Source organism: Nansenia antarctica, assembly GCF_963989245.1.
Source record: "Nansenia antarctica genome assembly, chromosome: 7".
Lineage (NCBI taxonomy): Eukaryota > Metazoa > Chordata > Actinopteri > Argentiniformes > Microstomatidae > Nansenia > Nansenia antarctica.
Genome location: NC_137677.1, coordinates 26425696 through 26434436, shown reverse-complemented (window position 1 = coordinate 26434436; position 8741 = coordinate 26425696).

Genomic DNA, 8741 nt, shown 5'->3' with positions numbered 1-8741 from the left:
GTTTTAGAAGGGGGATGATTTGGACTGTTTTTATTTCAGGGGGGATGCCATTCCCCCTCATCCCGACTCAACTCGAAATCCAGTATCATTTAGCGCGTGGCCGGGCAAGGCATAGGCATGTTGAAGAGAGATAGACAGCTCCGTAGGGATATAAAGAAAGACTGAAATACAATCATAAACATTAGTTCCCTTTCAATCTTGAATTAAACTCATTTTCTCGGCTGATAACAACATCGTTAATTTTATTACGAGCCACTTGCATGAATTACAATAGGCAACGTTTTTCCAGTGCAGCTCACATGCCTGTAATAACTCCGCATAACCAGTAGGTAATGTACGTAAGCAAGTTGAATACTCGACGTCGAGCTACGATCGTTTCCACGATCAAATTGACTCACGTTGACATTTTATAAATCACTACGTTGACGTGGTTTTCTACGTACGACACGGGTAAGATCAACATTTGATCTAAGCACCCGTTATGAATGAGGCCCCAGGCTGATTAGAGTTAGTAGATTTGTGACAGCCCCCCAGTGTGTCTGAATTGGAGTCCTAGTATACTGTACTTCCAAATGGTTTAGCATGGGGGGTCAGGTTCAGTACTAGAATTGGGCCGAGGTCCAATAGTGTCCTACCTACAAAAGGTTTTGTACATATAATCATTTTGTTCATATAATAATGTTGTACACATAGTAATCCACAGTATGATTATGTATTTGTGTATGTTGTTTAAAAAAAAAAAAAAAAAAAAAAAAAAAAAAACATGCAGTACTACATAACGACACCTGGGGTCGCTTGACACAACGGCAGGCGGGGAATATACGGAAGCGGGGAACATAGAACCCTTTTTCGGAAGCGGGGAACATAGAACCCTTTTTCGGAAGTTTTCGGAAGAGGGGAACATAGAACCCTTTTTTTTTTTTTTGCTAAGAAACAGGGGAACATAGGACCCGGGGAACATAGGACCCGGGGAACATAGGGATGACCCCTGTTTCATCAAGGCAAGATAACATGAGGAGCGTGGAGAAAAACAGGTTTAACTGTGCCAGACTTCCAGACAAAATATAGGCTAAGCTTATAGCTTTTGATCTTAACAAAACAAAAAGCATTGTTTGGAGGAATGGCATTCTGCAAGAGATTGTCTAATTCCACATGTTGGTAATGAACATGGACATGTTAAATCAGCCTACCTGGCTCAACCTTTATCCTTTGACCAGTCTGAGGCTGTGGCGCAGTGGACACACCAACACTGCTGCTGCCATTCATAGTGCAGTGTCTGAGGGCAGATCAACTGACCCGCTTTCTTACAACCCTGAAACCCAACAGAAAACACTTTCATTCAGTCATTAAACCAAATGTTGGTTTAAAGCTGAGTTCTGCCACTGGCAAAAACTATAGCTATCTAACCGAACACGGGAGACGTTCAGTGACAAGTCGCGACATAGCCTACCTTCGAGCTCTGCGCGGTAGAAAAACAAAACTAAACAGCAATATGCGTACAAGGTTTTACGTTTCAATGTTTCAAGATATCATCTGACTTCTTTCCATTCTATACAAACACACGTGTTCGTCTTGAAATACTGTATTGGACGCGATGACACGTGCACTGTTATGTATTGAAAGTGTAATTTTGAGCTATGTGGACCACCGTAGTTGGAGTGATAAAAAGCGGATAGGTAAATGCGGAAATGATTATGCCTGTATACCTGCGATGTGTTCAGTAAAGCTACTACGGATATAATCAAAGTGTTTCGCCGCCTCTGCCTCCATTCTTGATCGGGAATTATCGATGTTATTGTCTACATCAGAGGTTCCCAAACTTTTTTTTAACCAAGGCACCCCTGAAGCTTTCCCCCTTCTCCAAGGCACCCCAACTCTACGAAGATTTTAAAAAAATGCCTCGGAGCTTAAACTAAAAACAATACACGATGAATTGGTTTGAAAATGTGTGTTTATATATAATACATAAGTATTGCCCCAATGAATTTTAACAAGATAATAAAAGTCATAAATGAACTGTAATGGATGGGCAAGAATGCATAGGTCAGTCAAACTACCGCTAAATTAAATAAAATGGTGGCCCTCAAGGATTGTACAATATGGGAGGAGACTCAGAGGGAATTCTTCACACAAATAAAATATCAACGGCCTGTATAATCAATCAATGGAACAATGCTTTTTTGGGGGGGGGCTTAAAATAATGCCTTAAAATGTAATTCTCATTTCAATGCTCATTCTGAGATTATTATTTCACATCTGAACCAAACGGGTAACTCACAACTATAATAATTTAACAATAATAATCATGACAGAATTGTACAAATTGAGAGAAATACAAAACAAAGAAATATGTTGTATCAATATCATCTTCCAATTGTTCTTTGTATGGCAAGTCGTGCTCACTGACAAAAGTTATCAGTTCATCTCGGAGCTCATAGACACGGGATAACACCTTGCCCCGCGACAGCCAGCGGACCTCTGTGTGTAATAAGAGCCCCTCATGCTCGGACCCCATCTCATTGCACAATGTGCTGAACAGCCGTGACTTCAGCGGGCGTGATTTTACATAATTAACCATTTTCACAGCTTGGTCCAAGACTTCAGTGAGGAGTAGTTAGTTAGTAGTAGGCCTAGTTAGTAAATTAATATCTTTCAAATCTGAGAAATATATATTTTATTTGCTTATGAACTCCATTGCACATGTAATAAACAAACGTTTATTAATGTATTATTATTATAATGTTATATTATAGTTTTTTACTTACTTATTTTTTTTTCCTTCTTTTTTTTTACGAGCAGATTTGGCGGCACCCCCGGACAGGTGCCGCGGCACCCACTTTGGGAACCTCTGGTCTACATACATAACAAAACAATTGGCGACGAGAATCGACGAACTTGTGCGGCGGTTTTGTTTCCCCCTGGATTACAAATTATCACCGGCGGGAGTCACGATCAGGGCGGTGTGCGTGCTGTGAAGTTCGGGAAAAGAGAAACTCACACTGCGCATATTGGAGGAGAGTAAACAAGTAAGTGAAACGGACTTACTTAAAGTGGGAAAATGCCGATGACCGGAGCATTTGGACAGTTTGATGACACTTTAGAGACTTGGAATGCTTACACTGAACGGTTTGAGTTTTTTGTTATTGCTAATGACATAAAAAATGACAAGGTGGTGGCAACCTTCCTCAGTATAATAGGAGCTAAAACGTTTGGCTTGCTAAGGGACTTACTCCAACCAAACAAGCCAGGTGCCTATTCTTACACGGACATTGTGACAACGTTAAATGGACATTTTTGCCCAAAGCCTTTGGTGATTGCAGAGCGGTTCAGGTTCCACAAGAGGAATCAAGAGGAAGGTGAATCCATTACTCAATATGTAGCAGTACTGAGGAAATTGACTGAACATTGTCAGTTTGGCACATCACTGTGTGACACTCTGCGTGACAGACTTGTGTGTGGATTAAGGAGTGAGGCAATACAGAAGCGCCTGCTCACAGAGGAGCACCTCACATTTAAGACAGCTGTGGATATTGCAATATCAATGGAGCTAGCTGCCAGGGAAGCACTGCAGCTAGGGGCTGCCTCAAGAGTGCATGGGGTAGCAGCCACACATGATAGACAGAGAGGGGGTACCCTGGAATGTTATCGTTGTGGGAAACGTGATCACCTGTCATCAGAATGCTGGGCAAGGGAGCTCCTATGCCATCACTGTGACAAGAGGGGACACATTGAGCGGGTTTGTAGAGCTAAGAGAGAGAAGTCAACAAAGGACACCTTTAAAGATAGGAAAAAGTCAGACAAGGCAAACACAGACAACTGGCGGTCAAAGAAGAAACTGCACAGTGTTAAGCAGGGACAGACAAGCAGCAGTGGAACAGACTCAGAAGAGGAGTTACCAATAAAGGTGTTAACTGTAAAAGGAGGCTCGGCAGCCTATAGTGTCACCCCGTTATTGGAAGGACATCCCATTACGATGGAAATCGATACGGGAGCCGCTGTATCACTAATGTCAGAGACACTGTTCAAGAAAAAACTGAACCATATGCCATTGACTCAGGCAAAGCTCATTCTAAAAACATACACAGGTGAAACCGTCGCCATGGTTGGGAGGGCTAAGGTCCTAGTTGAATTAAATGGACAAAAAGTCAGGCTTCCGATCTATGTGGTCAGAGGGGACTATCCAGCACTGATGGGCAGACCATGGCTGGAGGTGATGCGTCTGAACTGGAGAAAGGTGAATGCAGTATCAGAAGATACCACCGGCCTATCAGCAGTGTTAAAGCGACATGCAGCTGTGTTTAAAGACGAGCTGGGGAGCATGAAAGGCATCACAGTCAAGCTGCAGGTCAAACCTGATTCCAAACCACGCTTTATGAAAGCCAGGACTGTTCCCTATGCACTCAGGCCAAAGGTCGACGCTGATATACAGAGGCTGGTGAAGATTGGGGTCATTGAGCCAGTACCATACAGCGACTGGGCCACCCCCGTGGTCCCGGTAATCAAGAGAGATGGATCAGTTCGCCTGTGTGGTGACTTCAAGGTAACTGTTAACCCGGTGCTGACTGTTGAACAATACCCTCTTCCAGTGATTGAGGACCTGTTTGCTGGGTTGGCTGGTGGTAAGAAATTCAGTAAAATCGATCTGAACCAGGCCTACCTACAGATGCATGTTGAAAAAGAGTCACAGGAGCTCCTCACCATCACCATCACCACCCACAAGGGTCTCTTTAGATATCACCGTCTGCCGTTTGGCATCACCTCCGCCCCGGCAGTGTTCCAGAGGGCCATGGATCAGGTCCTGAGTGGTCTCTCTGGTGTGCAATGCTATCTGGATGATATCTTGGTGACTGGAAAGGATGATGAAGAACATCTGCTGAACCTGGATAAAACTCTGGGAAGAATATGGCTTACGTGTTCGCCAGGAAAAATGCGACTTCTTCAAGGCAGCAGTGGAATACCTGGGCCATGTCATCGATGCAGACGGGCTCCACACAGCGCCCTCTAAAGTGACCGCCATTTCAGAGGCTCCTGCTCCCGAGAATGTGAGCCAGTTGAGATCTTTTCTTGGGCTTCTAAACTATTATGGCAAGTTTATTCCACAGCTGGCTACGCGGCTAAAGCCGTTGCACGAACTACTGAGGGAGGGCAAAACATGGTCATGGTCAAAAGAATGTGACGCAGCGTTTAACATAGCCAAAGCAGCATTGACCGACAAGAGGGTGTTAACACACTTCGACCCGTCCTTGCCTCTCCAACTCGCATGTGACGCATCGCCATATGGAGTGGGCGCCGTGGTGTCCCATATCACACCGACTGGAGAAGACAAACCCATCGCGTTTGCGTCACGTACGCTGAGCACAGCAGAAAGGAACTATCCACAGATAGAGAAAGAAGCATTAAGCATTATCTTTGGAATTAAAAAGTTCCACACTTACCTGTTCGGAAGGAGGTTCACCCTGCTGACCGACCATCGTCCTTTGACATCCATCTTGGGTCCGTATGCAGGGATACCGACCCTGGCAGCAAGCCGCATGCAGCGCTGGGCACTACTCCTCAGTGCTCACAACTATGACATTAAGTACCGGAGGTCAGGGGCACACGCCAATGCGGATGCTTTGTCACGCCTTCCACTTCCTGATCACCCTAAGAGCAAGGAGCAAACCATTTTCTACTTTGACATGGTGGAGAGTGCCCCGGTGACTGCTCACCGTGTCAGGAAGGAAACAAAGGGGGACCCCATCCTCTCCAGGGTGTTTGACCGCGTTATGAGAGGGGATCTGTCACAGGTTCCTGACGCACCACCGGATCTTCAGCCTTACCTTTCGCGGGGGAAGGAGTTGACGGTGACGGCTGGATGCTTGCTCTGGGGCATGCGGGTCATAATCCCGACAAAGCTGAGAGAACCAGTCCTGAGAGAGCTACACTCAGGCCATTGTGGCATCGTCAGGATGAAAGAGCTTGCACGCAGTTACTTCTGGTGGCCTGGGCTAGACTATGACATTGAATCTAAAGCCAGATCATGCCCATCATGTCAAGTCATCAGAAACGCACCAAGCCTGGCTCCGCTGCATCCTTGGGACTGGCCAGCGTGTCCCTGGCAACGAGTTCATCTGGATTTTGCAGGACCAGTTGATGGAGCTATGCTGCTGGTGGCCGTGGACGCACACTCAAAGTGGCCTGAGGTGGCTGTCATGTCCACCATCACCTCGGGGAAGACCATTCAGATATTGAGGGAGATGTTTGGTCGATTTGGACTCCCTGAGCAGATCGTCACTGATAATGGGCCATCTTTTGTATCAACAGAGATGGAGGACTTCCTACAGAACTATGGAATTAAGCACATCCTTTCAAGTCCATACCATCCATCCAGCAACGGATTGGCAGAGAGAATGGTGCAAACTGTAAAACATGCCCTCAAAGCATCCAAGAGTGAGGCTCCCTTGAAGCAACGCCTTGATACTTTTCTATTCAAGTATCGTAATACCCCTCATGCAACGACTGGGACCTCGCCAGCTTACCTTCTAATGAAGAGGCAGCTTCGGACACGTCTTGATCTGCTGCGACCTACCTCAACGGAAACATCAGTCCACGAGAAACAGCAGGAACAAGTAAATCAGCGAGCTAAGCGGTCTAAAGACAGACAGTTTGATGTTGGAGACTCTGTCCTCGCACGCAACTACACTACTAAGGAGAAATGGACCCTTGCCACGGTCCTCCGGAAGACTGGACCTGTTTCCTATCATGTTCACACCAAAGACAATCAGACATGGCGTAGGCACGTGGACCAGTTGTTGCCTAGAGAGCTAGGAGTGACCAGCCCCACATCCGGGGCATCAGGATTCGCGTTCACGGACGAGCTGACACCACACCTGAGCATGCCGGTACCTGCAGCGGCCACACCTTCGCCGCCTGCAGTAGAGCCAGCACCTCCAGACCCCTCGGTGATCGAATGCCCTGTGATCGAGCTGGAACCCAGCCCTTCTCCGGTGCTGAGGTGCTATCCCCCAAGAGACAGGAAACCTCCTGAGCGCCTGGTGCTAACCCTGTCTACCATCTCTCCCTAGTTGACATTTAATGTGTATGATGCTAATGTGGACATTATCATTTAAGGGGGGAGGAAATATGTTATGTATTGAAAGTGTAATTTTGAGCTATGTGGACCACCGTAGTTGGAGTGATAAAAAGCGGATAGGTAAATGCGGAAATGATTATGCCTGTATACCTGCGATGTGTTCAGTAAAGCTACTACGGATATAATCAAAGTGTTTCGCCGCCTCTGCCTCCATTCTTGATCGGGAATTATCGATGTTATTGTCTACATACATAACATGCACCTTCGCACAACCGCTGCGACGTACAATGCAAGCCGACACTCGCTTTGATTGTTTTTGTAACCATGTTTCTATCTGAATTAACAATAATGGGTCATTTCTTTTATATGGTGGCTTTTCTGTCCCCAGTACAAATCATGTTGTATTTTTGGACAAATACTAATTCCATTAGTTTTTAAATGTACAGTCAATTGTTATTATGAATACAATGATATGAGCTTCTAAGTTGTTGTTTTTTTACATTTTAAAGGCTTTGGTTAAAGATGTAAATGGGAGTTTGCCATGTCCCCAGTGTTGTTCATTCAACTTCAATAAAATAAAAAAAAACTAATAAAAACATATACATTTCCAAATATGTTATTATTATTTAATTTTCCTGAGCAATATCTATTGAATTAAATATAGTTTTTTTTATCAACAACAACAAAAGATAATTGTGTAAAAAATGAAGGTGGTATGTTTGTCCCTGCGGTTACTGTCCACCCTGTTGAGCTGTGTTAATGTCCCTTTAAAAAACAAAACATAATTTCCCAATCACATCACTCTCATGAGGTGACATCACATCAGTGGAGGGGATTTCAAATGTGGTAAGATGTGTGATTTTCTACCTCTTTTACCATCTGATTTTGATGTTTTTATCCAGTGAGTTTAATGTGGTTGACCATAATGTGTCCACCCTGTTAGGCCTAAATATTGGAGCGATCAATCAAATTGAATAATTTCAAAAAAGTGATTAGTGCAAATTAGATTCCTCATCAAGTATTCATGGTCATGCTAGGCATTATGCTAACACAGGCAGGCTAAAGGCTAACTTTAACTCAAAATGTCCACCCTGTTAGCCCTATTCAACTAACAGTGTATTCTAAATAAAATACAATTTAGGTGCCTGAGCTCGACCACTATTTGTTTTTTTAAATATAGGTAAATCAACAATTTATTTTTCACAAGTTATGAAGTCCAAATGGCACCCTATATAAAAAAAAAACTAATAGAAAACGACCCTTACTGATTTATTTAATTTGGGTTACGCTTAAATGTTGCTTAAAAAGCACAACTCAATGCTGATGGTGGTTTAAAAATAAATGTTCAGGTACCAAGAATCACTTTTATTGCTGTCACGTTCAGTAGCCTACATATTTGATATAAAATACAAACATATGTTAGAGGTTGCATTATGACATTTATTCCATCATCTACAGCAGGACGTGTTGAGTCACATCGCAGGGCTCAGTGGGGTCTGTCTTGCTTTGTCTTTTAAGAAAACAACATTGCAAAATAAAAATGCTTTTTGACCCATCTCCAGAATGAGCAAGAGGTAGGCTAAAATAAATGTAATAAAACTGACCAGATATAAGAGCCTCGTTGATCTCAGTGTGCATTAAAGAGCAAGTGATTGTTTAATACTAACCC